The sequence below is a fragment of the Silene latifolia genome, chromosome Y (assembly GCF_048544455.1).
Source record: "Silene latifolia isolate original U9 population chromosome Y, ASM4854445v1, whole genome shotgun sequence".
Taxonomy (NCBI): domain Eukaryota; kingdom Viridiplantae; phylum Streptophyta; class Magnoliopsida; order Caryophyllales; family Caryophyllaceae; genus Silene; species Silene latifolia.
The window spans coordinates 426,131,339-426,146,994 of NC_133538.1; the positions used below are offsets into that span (position 1 = coordinate 426,131,339).

At 38.6% G+C, this 15,656-nt stretch overlaps 1 non-coding gene across 1 annotated transcript; it reads left to right on the top strand.

Moving 5' to 3' along the window:
- The first annotated feature begins 13,789 nt into the window (after positions 1–13,789).
- LOC141635934 (small nucleolar RNA R71) lies at positions 13,790–13,896 on the top strand. Its single transcript, XR_012540587.1, has one exon. It is a non-coding gene; the product is annotated as a small nucleolar RNA R71 (small nucleolar RNA).
- The last annotated feature ends 1,760 nt before the right edge of the window (positions 13,897–15,656 follow it).

A 15,656-nucleotide genomic window follows, 5' to 3' on the forward strand; every position in this document is an offset into this window, starting at 1 on the left:
GTTCTGTTCAGGTACTAGCTTGGCCGCCTATACCCTCACATTTCCAAAAATATTTTGCCTTTTCTTACCCATAGCCTCACTTTCCCACAACTTTTTTAAGCCCTCGGCTGTGACAGACATTTATTGGTTGCAATGTATGTGTACGGTAGTTAGAATTGTCTATTATATTAGCTACATGCATGTTTATGTGGGTCGTAGTTTAGGTGAGTGACTATTTTTCTTCTCTCTTACAATTCATATGCTTACCCTTTGCTTCATGAGAGAAGAATGACCCATGAGAGTCCATCATTAAAAGTCTTGCAAGGTCGATGGTTCAGCTTTATTAGAAACATCTTACAACTCGTTTGCATTTGACAAGTTTTGCTATAAGTGTTAGCTTGCTGCATTAAATTGGTTTAAGTGGACAATATCTAGCTAGCTCTGAGTTTTCTTTTCTATTCCATTAGTTTTGCATATAGTTTGCTTGGGGACAAGCAAAGGTTTGGTTTGGAGAGATTTGATGCGTGCATTTTATATAGGTATTTTATACTTCATTTGCACGCATTCCAATGCATATTCAGTAGTGTTTAGCTATGAATGTCCCCCGAATTGTCTACTTTGGTTTCTCTTGTATTATTTGCAGATATGAACCGGGGTGGAGCAAAATCAAGCTTAATACATGTCCCTACGCATGCATTTAGGAGATGGGTTGAGTCGGAGCTTGGAAACTACTAATTGTGATGCGCAAAGAAGCAAGATAGCTAGGCGAGCAAGGGAAGAACTTCAAATTATTAGTGTCTATTTTGAAGAGCTATATCTTGAGTTCTACAACTGATTTTCAGGTGATTACAATTGTAGATGAAACCTTGTCCTCTTAGCTTTCCAACGCCACCGGAAACGGTCTGTTTTCCCAAGTAACGAAGAAATGGCAGCCGTTTGAAGTTTAGTGCGCGATGCAGGAATTATGCGCTGGAAACCACTCCATCGAGTAGAATAGTGTTAGATTGAGTAGTTAAAGTCCTCGATTGAATAGCTTATTTTAGATAGTGTTCGATCGAGTAGGTTTTCCACTCGATCAAGAGGTTTTGCTATAATTTACTCGATAGAGGAGTTTTAAAGTACTCGATCGAGTACTTTTCTATCTGCCGCAAGGTTTTAATATCGTATTAGGTTAATATTTATCTTTCCTATAAATAGGAAAGACATCATTAGGTTTAGAGATTTCTTTTTACCTTTCGATACTGCGTTACGTTTTGCTACCCTTTTTCGAACCTTAATCCTTGTAATTCTCTCTCTCTTTTATGCTATTTCTCTCTTGCTCGTTACTTTATTATGTTTGTTTCTTCTTCATCTCTTGTTCTATTTCTATTTATGTCTAGCTAATTCTCCCGCTAGGATTTAGGGGATTCAATGAACTATTGTTAGTTGCTAATTAGGTTTTCAGATCTTTTGTTGCTATCATGTCTTTGTTGTTAATCATTGCATATAATTGCAATTAGTTGCTTGAGTCGATGCATTTAGCTAATTGATTTGGTAAGCCTTGACCTAGACCGGAAGGTTGAAGGGGTGAAACCTGCAGTGAACATTAGGATGCTTTAGTGAGGGCGGAAGCTAAGCTAATAGTGTTTTAGGGCGAATTGAGACCGAAAGGAGATATTCGTTGCCCCTTAGACTGATACAAGTTACCGATCTGTGACCTTAGCTGCAATTATCTTACATTCATTGATGACCCGACAATCCTAGTTTTCTATCTTTATTGTTAATCCCTCTTATTCTTTTCTCTTGCTTTAATCTCATTTAGTTTAGTTTAAACAACTCAAACCCTCAATTCTGACCGTAGACAGACTAGAATTAACAAGTAGATAGTGACCGCCTCCCTGTGAGGATCGAGCCTACTTACCGCTGACTTCTGTTAGTAGTACTTAGGTATTTATTTTTGGTACTGTAACGATGGTACCAAATTTTGGCGCCGTTGCCGGGGAGGCAACTATTTTATATACTTGTTTATTTTTGTCTGTCTTTAGCCTCAAGGGATTAATTCCTTGAGGCAGTTCGCATCTTTTTCTCTAGTGTTGTTTTGATAGGCCCTACAGGTCCTACCTAGACAGTTCTAGGTAAAAGATCATCAAAGGAAAGGCTTGAGTACCTTTGATCTTCCACCAATGTTCCATCCTATGGCGCAACAGGTGGTTTACTGTGAGAGATGTGGTGCTGCGGGGCACAATGCTGTTATCTGTCTAGTGGGAAATGACCGTATCAAAATATGGCGTGATGAAGTCTATGCGTTTAGGCAGCGTAGACAAGCTGGTTATTCATTTATGTATGTGCCGCCACATCCGTTTCAACAACGAGGCTATCAAAAGCCTCCATTCGTCTGGCCACCGCAACAACAAGCTCCTCCTCGTGACAAAGTGAAAGAAGGGATTGCTGAATTGAAGTCTTTGGTGAAGGCTCTTGCACTTCGAGCGCAAGAAATTGATACATTTAGAGAGGCTCGTATCAAGGAACTTGAGTCTCAAATAGCTCAATACAAAGACTTCTGCACTGTACAACAACATGAGTTCGATCGAGAAGATTACACCCTTCGATCAAACACTTTGCACGAGGAACCACTCGATCAAGCAAATATCTTTGTTCGATCGAGTAAAATTCAAGAGGACAGCTCTCGATCGAGTTCCATCTTTACTCGATTGAAAATAATGGCCACAGAGAGTATTGCTATGTCATCTGGGTTTGTTTCGGATGACGATTTTGAAGAAGACAATGGTTATGGTAAATCCCCCATTTGGAAAGCCGAGCTGGATGCTTTAGAGGCTGCGATTTACGGGAAAGAACCCACGAAGGAGGGGAACGAGACTGTAGCTGAGTCCGTGATTGTTCCTAGCACGGAAGAGGTAATATACTCTTTTGTCAACGATTCCGACGTTAGGAGCGACAGACCTGAGGTAATTAAATATGATTTCATGATTATTACTATGACTAAAAGTAAATTACCTCGTATGACTTATGCTATATATTTCAATACTCCACCCCATCCCAGTTGCATAAATAAGCTTATAAAGTTTCACCATATTTGTCATCGAAAATTTGTTAGGCTGAGACGGTACTTTATATTGCTTTCATATGTTCTTTCTTTATTATGGTGCTACTTACAGTTTTGTGTAGCACATGCGCAGTTATTTGATCGGCTACTGCGTGCTTTGAGCTGTTTTGGCTGGGCTCAATTCGAATGGTTGTTGAAGAAAGAAAAGATGGTCGAGCTGGGACCTGTCTGAAACTAGCGCTACCCGGGAGGCAACCCGGAGTTTAAATATCTAAGTACTACTAAAAGAAGCTAGCGGTAAGTAGGGTCGAGGACGACGGTATCAAATTGCACGTATTTTTGTTATCCATTCCATTAGTTTGCATTTTGTTTACTCGAGGATTAGTAAAGGTTCGGTTTGGGGAGATTAGATACGTGCAATTTATATAGACTTTTTAGCCTTTTATTGCACGCATTTCTATGCTATTTGTATCGCTTTGTATTTCAAAATGCCGCGAATTGGCTACTTTAGTTTGTTTCGTGTTAATTGCAGAAATGGATACCAAAAGTAGTGGAATCACATCTTATTCGTCCCATTTAGCATGCATTGTAAGAAGACGGAGATTTAGAGCGAGAGTCGTACCTCGGAATGCGTGAAGGAAGGTCTTATGAAGCTGGCAAGATGAAGTCAAGGCTGATCTTAGTGGAAAGTGCTCGATCGAGATGTTCTGGAGTCCGATCGAGTGTTTTGGCAGAAGCTGAAGGTCGATCGAGTGATTTATATGCTCGATCGAAATGTGCTAAACTGGAAGAGTTCGATCGAGAGGACTTTTTGTACGATGGAACAGATTTGTTGGAGAAGTCCTCGATCGAGCGGTCTGAAAGGACTCGATCGAGTGGTTCACTATGTTAAACGGGTTGACTGATTCGTGTTTAGGTTTATTTTTGTAAAATTACAATTCCCTATATAAGGAAGTCGTAATTAGGTCTAAACAGACTTCTCTACTTCTTAATCACTACTTAATCTCTTAGCTACTCTTAATCACTTCTGAACTGCTCTTAATCACATACCTTTGCTCTTAATTACTTCGGATTATTCTTTACGCCGGATTCTTTGGATTGTAATCTTTCCCTCTTAATCTTTATCTAATACTTTGCTTGTCCTTATTTTTCGTTCTCTTATTATTATCCTTGCGTTTGTTTGTTTATGCTTAATCTCTCTCTACTATGTCTTCCATTAGCATCGTCATGATTATTGTTATTATTATTAGTCTCAAAAACATGAGTAGCTAATCTCCTTATGTTAGGATTCGGGGATCCATGGTAGTGTTGAGACGATGTTGTAAATAGACTAGATGAATTACCTGTGAGAATCTATGACCGTAGCAATATAACTGTAACATATTTTGTTGAGTGCACGCTTCTAAATAACATTAATTTGGTTAACTTTGTTCCTAGACCGGAAGGTTGGAAGGGGTGAGACCTGCAGTGAACATTGGGATGCTTTAGTGAGGGCGGAACCTAAGCTAATAGTGTTTTAGGGTGAATTGAGACCGGAAGGAGATATTCGTTGCCCCTTAGACCGTTACAAGCGACCGATCTGTGACCTTAGCTGCAATTATCTGACATTCATTGATGACCCGACAATCCTAGTTCTCTCTCTTTATTGTTAATCCCTTTATTTTTATCGCTCAATTTATCTTGCCACCTCTCTTAGCTGAGAAATCATACTCAAACCCCTGTTACTCTTAGACTAGTTTAAAACAGATAAATCTCATTTTTGCCTCCCTGTGGAGATCGACCCTACTTACCGCTAGCTTCTGTTAGTAGTACTTAGGTATTTATTTTTGGTACATAACGACCGTATCGGGGCTCATTAGGCTTTATTGGTTGGGCTTATCATGTTTTATTTGTTGGGCCGACATTATATTTTGGAGTGGGATCATGAATGAGTCACATGTGCCTGTTTACATTTTATCCCGTAATTTTACATAACGTAAGTTATTTATTACCACTTGTTATATTTTATTTAACTGGCACGTATATTTATGAAATGAAATATTCATTAATATAATACAAGTGTGAAAGATTTACTATAAATAATTACTTGTGAGGAGTATGGGGTTAACTCATATATTTACGTACTTGTTCCGATCTTTACGTACTTGTTCCGATCTGCCAAGTATGGGGTTAACTCATATCTTCCGCTTCTTTCGGACTATCCTACCGATTGTGGGTTCTTGACTTTCTATCTATCATTCGAGTCTTGGATGCGGACTGGTCGGACTATCATTTTCGGTTACTTGTCGTTAGGAGAACCTAGACCAAAATAATATTTATAACTTCACAAATTACTCTACTATTAGTAAAGAGGTAAGTAAAGGTCGGATCCCAAGGGACGGGTATTGATGTAGGATTTTCGATTGCAAGTAGTGGTGTCTAAGGGTGTCACAATTTGGGTTGAGATAAGATCATTAAACTATATGACAATGTAAAGAAACAAGCAAGATGATTAAAAAGAGATGTAAACAATTGATTAAAAGCACTAGGGTGTCATGGGTTCATAGGGGATTCATGGGAATTGATCATACAAACATATTCTCAAATTATAAGCAAGCAATTATTATTGTGATAGGATCGACTAGGTTTATATCTTACAATCCTAGGAAGGTTTGGGTCCCAGAGCCGAATCGATTAGATTGTACAACACCTACAAGTGGACTTAATCTTCCCTACTCAACTATATGCATGGTCTAATGAGACTCGAGTTGGTTTATGTCTTACAAGTCTCATTGAAAAGGTAAGTGATGGGTAAAAAATGCAAGGATTCATAGGCTCGCATTTCATCAAACATAACATGTGCATAAGTTGAGATCACAACAAGCAAGCAAATAAATTATGTGAACATATTAGATTAAGCATGAATCGTCCCCCATGTTGGTTTCCCCTAATTCCCCATCAACCCTAGCTAAGGAAACCACTCACTCATTATCAAGTTTAACATGCTAACAAGGTTGTCAATCATATTAACAAAGCAAAACATGATGAATGAATGGAAATGATTAACAATAACTAAAACAAGGGTTATGAGAATTATACCTAATGATGATTCTAAAATAATAAGCAAAGAATAATAGAAGTACTTGATGATTGATGGAAGGTTGTCAATCTCCCAATAATACCCAAATAATTTTCAATTACTCAAAATAAATGATGAAGAATAGAGAAATTAAGGAAATGAGATTTGTATTAATGCTTAATTAAAAGTTAATTACAAGATTAAAATGAGATTAAGATTGCATAAGAAGGACATGATAGTCTAATTAGTACAAAGGGGTATTTATACTAAGGATTAGGTGCATAAATTAGGGTTATTAAGGGCTTAAATTACGATTAAGACCCTTAAGAAAAGTTGAGGAAGTGCTCCTCTCGAAGGAGATGCTCATCTCCGCTTCGCTAGTCTTGAAGGAATATGCGCATCCCGAGTGGACTGAGGGAGAGGACGTTTTGTACTATGAAGGAATCCCAGTGGCCAGATGGTCGGTATGAGGGATTGTGGAGGTCCAGGATGAGTATATTGGGTAGTGGGATGCTCGGATTCTGGAGGGCTGGGACGAGCGTCCTGAGGCTGCGACGAGCGGATTGTGACTCAGCAAGTTTCTTCTTCATTTCTTCTTCTCTTCTTCCAATAATCCTCAAGGATTTTGTTGGGGATGCAAGGATCTTCTCATCATTGCACATCTACTACATTATTTACATAGGCCTTCTAGACTTGTCTTCACTTTGATGCTTGGTCGTTAGATTCAATCAATTTAGCTTCATTTTGCCATGAAAATGCAAGGTTTGCACTCCTCTCCTACCAAGGAAACAATACCTTAAGGAATATGCAAAACAAAAGACTAAAGATAGTAAATGACCCAATTATTCACTAAAAACCATTGGAACGAGGCTAATTAGGGGACTAAATATGCTCAAATATTGGTCACATCTAATATCCCCAAACCGAACCTTTGCTCGTCCCGAGTAAAGAGGTGAAAAAACTAGGACCCTTATTTATACTAACCTACTAATATAACCGATATGAGATAATTAGCGGGTCTCACTCCGCCCCTTCAACTCACAACAAGACAACCATGAGGTAGGATGCCTTCTTGTAAGGCAAGGTGGGGCTTGCCAAAATGGCGACACATCCAAGCATTAAAGCACACAAAATCAAGTAATGGATGCGTCTACAAAAGAATAACCACTTTCCTCATTTAAGTGGCGGAAATTATCTAAAAGGGAAGCAATTTAAGGGTACACATTCCATTATAGATATGGTTTCTTCAAACTACTAGCCTAGAAGGATACCAATAAATCACCTCCAAGTTGTGTCAAGCTAGGGTACCTTTGTCCTCAATCGTTAAATGCTTTCGTCAAGAGTAGACTCCCTATGGTGTTAGAAACACAGGAAGATCGCGGAATTCCCCTTCTTGCCTAGACAAGAAGAAGGGTCGGCCCCTCTCTGCTATGCACAAAAGTGGATAGGATGGAAAAAGGATCAATAGAACTTGAGTTCACATGGGAGTTTGCTTTTTGTTGTTGTTTTCCCCCCCAATTTCTTGTGGCATTTGACATTTTGAGAACATTTCCTTTGCCATTTCTTTTGATGTTTAGCATTTCCATACTTGACAATTTTCAACTTTTTGCATTTTTTTTTGAACATTTTCAAAGTCACCCCATTTGTAGTGAGGGTGGTTATTTTTGAAGCATATGAGTTTTCTTTTTTTTTTTTTGTCACTCCTCTTTTCTTTTGATGCAATTTGCAAGCTTTTTTCACTTTTCATTTTATTTCTTGAACTCAAATTTTTGAACAATTTTTGTGCCCATTCCCTTTGATGACAAAATGTGGTAGAACATGGATGATGGATGCATGGTTTCAAGGGTCACCTTGGAATAAACGGTAGCCAAGGAGTTATCACACCACAAGGTACTCTTGACTAGGCCTTAATCCATGGATCAAAGGATACTAGCATGAAACATCCTAGGGTGTTTTACAAGCATTCTAACAAGCAAAGTCTTAAGAAAAAAAAGTATCTACAAGGGCCTTACATACACTTGTCAAGCTTCCCAAATAGACGGTTTCACAAAACTTTTCCTAACATGCAACTACATGCCATGATGCAACTAACATATATACATCTCTAGTACATATGCTTCTACCAACTAGTATGCCAAATAATCTAAATGCGGTCCTAAATTCACATTGTTTATACCGCATCAATCAAAATAAAGCCACATAGTCATTAACATAAAGAGGAAAAAGGAGATTGGAAAGATCATACCATGCGGTCTTCTATATCCTCATGTCTCGGATGTGGCATAGTCGATCAATGTGAAAAAGGATGAACAAACACAATATATACAAGACTACACTACAAAGGAAATGAACATGTTTTTGGATTTTTCAATTTTTCAATTTTTTTGTATTTTGTTTTAATGAAATTAAAGGACATATTTTTGTATTTTTCAAAAAATTTCGATTTTTATCATTTTTGTTTTAAAAAGGTCAAGTTGGAAATTTCCATCCCCACACTAGTATGGGCATTGTCCTTAATGACTAATATGATAGGAAATTATGCAATTTACATGAATATGCATGATTTCTAAGCTAAATGCAAATGATATATAAAGAGTGAATGAAAACTAAGCTATGCTATATGATGCATGGTTTTTGTTATGGTCGAGAGCATAATTTAGATTAACTCCCAATGCATATGCATAAACTTCCCCAAACCCAAATAGACACTATTTCTAATGTCAAAAATTGGGTGAGTTCATGCATAAAAATGCAATGCATGAAACTAAAATTTGTCATCTTGGATTTTGAAAGTTGGGAACAATAAAATGAACACCTTAATGGAACCAAGGTGTTAGTCCTCCAATGCTGCTAGGACACCACAAAATGATCAAGATAAAACAAGAACAAGAGAAGTAGACAAACCATAAAGGAGGTGTAAGCATGTAGGATCCTCCAAGTGTTTGCTAATCCTCACCCATTGTGTCATCATCATCATCATCATCAACTTCCTCACTTGAGGAATCATCAACCTCCATGGATGTGGAATAATTTCCACTCTCACTTGCACTTTCTTGTTCATCCTCATTTTCCTCTTCTTCTTGAAATTCTTCATCTTCACCTTCTTGCTCATCACTCTCATCAACAACCATCTCCTCTTCACCCGGTCTACCACCTTTAGAAGTGCTAGGAAAGAATACCTCATTATCCGCCCAACTAGGCAAAGGACAAGATGGATCGAGAAGTCCCTGCCTAGCAAGATGTAGGAGGGGCGGATATTGTGCCTTGTAAGCATCAACTCTATCATTATAAGCTTTTTTATGCATTTCCCTCATCAATAGAGTCACGTAATCGTTTCCCGCCTTGTAATTTTCGAGGTTGAACTCGTGGTAGTCAAATGGATAAGTTGGGGTGATAATGGAGGAGGAGGGCTGGGAAACTTCTTCCCCTTGGTGTTTAATGATGTATTTGGCTTCTTCGGAGAGTGGGAGAAGGTAATTCGGTCTATGAACATTCAAGCGGTAAATCTTGCTAGGCAATATGAAGGATTTAGCTTCATTTGTCAACCACCCATATTTTTTATCAAGAGTATCATTCTTGACCCATTTGAACTATAGAATCATGGTGCCTAGATCAATGGTAGGGCCTCCCTTTACCGGTGTATAAGTGTCATTCTTGTTGAAATCCCGGTTACAGGGCTTAGCCAAATAAGTCACTAATTCTCCGTTGACAATAAAGGCCGTGCCTTCTTTGCCACAATCAACATTAATCCATCTATCAATTAAAAGTCATAAAGCATTGTATGGCTTTGTGAACTCTCTCCCAATGTTCAAAGCCGACTCAAGAAGAATAAAATCAAGTTCGGTAAGATGATTTGTGCCTTTCCTAGCTATCAAGGTATTCCCTACAACCTTATGCCATACTCTTATGCCCGGATGATGGACTAAGAGAGCACGACAATCATGATAAGATGTAAATTCTGTTTCGGAAATGGCCTTCCATAGAGGAGCGGGGTCATACTTGGTAGGCTTCTTTGTGTATTTCGGGCTATCACTAAGGCCAAATATCTTACCAATTTCGTCATAAGACAATTTTCGATCAACATTCTCGAGACGAAACTCAATATTGGTTAGGGTCTCCACCTTGGTGACTTTCAAAGAGCTCAAAAACTCTAAGGTGAGGGAGGAGTAGTTCAATTCTTGCAATTCAAACAATTTACTCAATCCCATAGACTCGAAAAAGGTCTTTGTTTGCTCAAGAACACCCAATTTTGACAATGCATCTTGACAAATGAACTTGGTAGGCATGATGGCTTTCTTAGCAAAGAGAATAAATTTCTTCCTATGGGAGTCGGAAGTGAAAATTACCTCCGGATAATCGGCTAATTATTCAATGACCGGAGTAGTAGAAGTAGTAGCTTCCATAGGAGGATCTTGTTCTTAAATCTCCAACCTTGCATTATGAACTTCCAATGCCTTTGATGCTTGTTGGTCTTGAAGAGCTTGTTGTCAATTAGAAAGGTTCTTCTTTTGGGGTGCCTTACTTCCACCTTTTGTTCTTGCCATAGTCCTTTGCTTAGTAACACCAATGAAAGCTTGAAATCTTCAATTTCTACTAATGCCCAAATCGATTTGGGATAGATGAATGTTGCCTTGTATCCCAAAAATTGATTCAAAACTTTGAAGATTTTGGTGTTTTAATAACTTGTTTTTGCTAAAGGAGTGATTAAGTTTTGTTTTGAGGAAGTTTGGATTTCATTTGGTTGGTTTTGGTTGAGAAATTTGATTTTTGTTGACGGAGAGGATGAGGGTTTTGGGGTTTTGGGTAGTGTTTGTGTTTGAAATAATGAAAATGAGTTGGGAAGGAGGGTTTAAAAGACCCTTTGAATTTTTGAAAAGCAGAGGGAGACGAGCGACTTCAGAGTCGGGAGGCTCGGATTCTCCAATTTCTGGGTTCAGGAAAATCGCCTGGGGACGAGCGTCGCGAAGGTAAGACGAGCGGATTCTTGAGTTGGGACGAGCGTCCTACGCTAGAGACGCTCGGATTCTCTTCCAGGGAGAAATCCCAAAAATTGATAGTGTAAAGACGAGCGTCTTCCTTCTGGGACGACCGTCCTGGCTGAGACGAGCGGATTCCTTGCTGGGACGCTCGGATTCTCAGTCAGACCCAAAAATTAATTCTGCAGCTTCACAAGACGAGCGTCTTATGCACTGGATGCTCGGGTTCATTTCAATATGAGCGGATTTCTCTCGGGTCGCTCGGATTCTGCCGTTTCCACACGGATTCAGGTCCATCCGTCGGTGCTTCGTAACCCGTATCATTTTATTCATCAATTCTTGTGTTCTTCATTGTGGGGGCACTACAAAGGCATGGATAGCCTATGCAATTGCTATCCCCACACTAAGGCAAAACACTACACATCAATAAACTCGTAAGTCCCTCCCTCACTTCTCTCAAAATGATGAAAATTTCGATCAAGCCATAGAAATGTAAATCCAAAAATGACAAAAATGCAATACGATAATTAAAATGCAAGTTAGGGAGTTAGAATATTTACAAGTGGTGGTTTAAAGAGGACTCCACCAAACTCTCATCCAATAATGAGATGTCAAGGGGGCATGTTCAAGGTTTTGTTGATGTTACTCAACACCTTGAAGAAGTAATCGAAAGCTTGTTCATTGTCATGATAAAGATCTTCAATAGACCTTTGCACTTTTTGTTCTCCATTATGGTCTTGGGCCATAGCATTACCAATATAGGGATTGAATATCCCTTCAAACTCATCATCACAAAGACCGCATACTTCATCCACTTGATCACTAAAAATGTCTTGAGTTTATGAAGACAACTCTCGTTCTTTCTTTTCTTGGCCAATGAGGCCTTCTTCTTCACTTGTCATGGTTGATATTTTCAAGCTCTCATTGTTGCAATTTCCTTGCTCTTTTGATGGAGCATCATCCACTTTCTTCTTCCATTGAAATGCCAACTTCTTCCTATCATTTTTCCGGCTATAGTGATCAACCATAAAACATGGTTCATGCAATCGTGGAGCTCTCATAGTCTTGTCAAGATTGAAAGTGATGGTTTCATCTCCCACATCAAGGGTAAGCTCTCCATTTTTTACATCGATCACCGCTCCCGCGGTGTGCAAGAAAGGTCTTCCTAAAATAATAGGAATGTTGGAGTCTTCTTCCATGTCGACAATAACAAGATCCACTGGGATGAAGAGTTTTCCAATTCTTACGGGAACATCTTCCCATACCCCTAAAGGTGTTTTTGTTGATATATCCGTCATTTGAAGCGTGATGTTGGTGCATTTGAGTTCTCCCATTCCTAGCCTCTTACTTACCGAATATGGCATGACACTAACACTTGCCCCAAGGTCACATAAAGCTTTGTTGATCGTAGTATCACCAATAGTTCATGGAATGGGGAAACTTCCCGGATCCTTGGGCTTTGGAGGTGAACTTCCTTGAAGAATATCACTACTCACATTAGTGAAAGCAATAGTCTCAAGCTTCCGGTTTGATTTCTTCTAGTAAGGATATCTTTCATATACTTTGTGTAGGGCGGAACATGATTGATTAATTCCCTAAATGGAATTGAGACGTCTAAATTCTTCACAATCTCCATGAATTTTCCAAGTTTGTCATCAAAATTAGGCTTAGCTTGACGACTCAGGAATGGAAGTCTAATCACAATAGGCTCCTTTTCTTTGGCCTTCTCTTCATCCTTCTTTGAAACTTCTTGAATGGTGGGTTCTTCTTCTTTAGAGTTTTCAACAACTCTTTCCTTGTCACGAGCATTCACAACATCTTCATCGACGGGCTTCTTCGGACCTTTATACCTTGTACCACTCCTCAAATGGATGGCACTCACCGATTCTTGCCTTAGGGGATTACCTTGAGGTGGTAACTGCCCCTTTTGTCTTAGTGAACTTGAAGACGTTAATTGAGACATTTGGGTCTCCAGCATCTTTGTGTGAGCTAGTATGTTGTTAATGGTGATGTCTTTTGCTTGGCTATCCTTTTGCATTTGAGTGAAAAACTCTTGTTGATTCTTTTGCATTTGGAGGACCGCTTTTTGAACGTCAAAACCTTGGTCATTTGATTGAGTGTATGGAGTTTGATTTTGGAAACCTTCATTTTAGTTGTAAAAGGGTCTTTGATTTTGGTTTCTCATTGGAGGTGGGATGTATGTTGGTTGGGGGTTTTGAACATTTTGGCTTTTGTATGAGAGATTTGGATGGAATTTGGTGTTTTCATTGTAATAGTTGGAATAAGGGGTATCACTCTTGTATGCTTGAAAAGCATTCACTTGCTCACTTGTTCCCCCTACATTCACTTTGGTCATGTCCTAAAGTTCCACAATTCTCACATATTCCACTTGGAATTGATGAAGATGCCACCATGGCATTAACATGTCACTTAGGTGATTGGGAGGCTTCTTCAAGTTTAGTCATAGCCTTCTCAAACTTCAAATTAATGGTATCAATATGAGCACTAAGTCGGGCACCCAATTGAGTAATAGAGTCCACTTCATGCTTTCCTCCTCTAGTAGCCTTCCGAAGTCTACTATATTGTGAGTTATGGACCGCCATATCCTCAATCTTGTTCCATGTTTGATTATCGTCAACTTCGGTGAACATACCATTTGATCCCATGTTGAGACTGTTTCGGGAGTCTTCATAAAGACTATTCCAAAGTTGCTGTACCAATAACCACTCGCTAAGTCCATAATGAGGACATGAGAGACAAGTTCCTTTGCATCGCTCCCAAGCTTGATACAAAGATTCTTCGTCCCTTTGTTTAAACCCCGTAATTTGGGCTCTTAGCATGTTAGTCTTTTCCTGAGGGTAGAACTTTTTGTAGAAAGCAAGAGCCAATTTATTCCAAGACTCAATACCAAGAGTAGCCTTATCAAGGCTCTTTAACCATTGTTTCGCGGTACCAATCAAAGAAAAAGGAAATAAGACCCATCGAATTTGGTCTTGAGTAACTCCGGTTTGTGAAATTGCATCACAATAGTCACAAAAAGTCTCCATATGAGAATGAGGGTCTTCACTAGGTATCCCCCCAAATTGACTTCTTTCGACTAATTGAATAAATGCGGATTTTGAAAATTGGGTAGGTTCTCCTCGGTTGGTACGGAATGTGATGAAAATTTAGGCATTGTGGGTTGATTTTGTGGTGGGTTTTGTGTTGGGTTCCCCTCTCCTTCTCTTGCAAAAGGGTTGATGAACTCAATATTGTTTGGTTGAATATCCACAATCTCACCAATATCTCTCAAAGTATTTCTAGCAAGTCTTCTATTGGTTGTCAAAGTTCTTTCAATTTCCTGATCAATGGGTAACAAGTTACCTTGTGATCTTCTAGACATGCAAAATATCAAACAACTTGAAAACAACTAGAACAAACCTTGAGGAGTTTTACTTCCCCAGGGCAAAGAAAAACACAACTAAGAACAATCAAAGAAAATCAAATCAAGTTAACACCGTCCCCGGCAACGGCGCCATTTTTGGTGGGACTATCGTTTTCGGTTACATGTCGTTAGGAGCATCTAGACCAAAACAATATTTATAACTTCACAAACTACTCTACTATTAGTAAAGAGGTAAGTAAAGGTCGGATCCCAAGGGACGGGTATTGATGTAGGATTTTCGATTGCAAGTAGTGGTGTCTAAGGGTGTCACAATTTGGGTTGAGATAAGAAGATCACTAAACTAAATGACAATGTTAAAGAACAAGGAAGATGATTAAAAATAGATGTAAACAATTGATTAAAAGCAGTAGGGTGTCATGGGTTCATAGTTGATTCATGGGAATTGATCATACAAACATATTCTCAAATTATAAGCAAGCAATTATTGTTGTGATAGGATCGAGTTGGTTTATATCTTACAATCCTAGGAAGGTTTGGGTCACAGAGCCGAATCGATTAGATTGTACAACACCTACAAGTCGACTTGATCCTCCCTACTCAACTATATGCATGGTCTAATGAGACTCGAGTTGGTTTATGTCTTACAAGTCTCATTGAAAAGGTAAGTGATGGGTAAAAAATGCAAGGATTCATAGGCTCGCACTTCATCAAACATAACATGTGCATAAGTTGAGATCACAACAAGCAAGCAAATAAATTATGTGAACATATTAGATTAAGCATGAATCGTCCCCCATGTTGGTTTCCCCTAATTCCCCATCAACCCTAGCTAAGGAAACTACTCACTCATTATCAAGTTTACCATGCTAACAAGGTTATCAATCATATTAACAAAGCAAAACATGATGAATGAATGGAAATGATTAACAATAATTAAAACAAGGGTTAAGAGAATTATACCTAATGATGATTCCAAAATAATAAGAAAAGAATAATAGAAGTACTTGATGATTGATGGAAGGTTGTCAATCTCCCAATAATACCCAAATAATTTTCAATTACCCAAAATAAATGATGAACAATAGAGAAATTAAGGAAATGAGATTTGTATTAATGCTTTATTAAAAGTTGATTACAAGATTAAAATGAGATTAAGATTACATAAGAAGGACATGATAATCTAATTAGTATAAAGGAGTTTTTATACTAAGGATT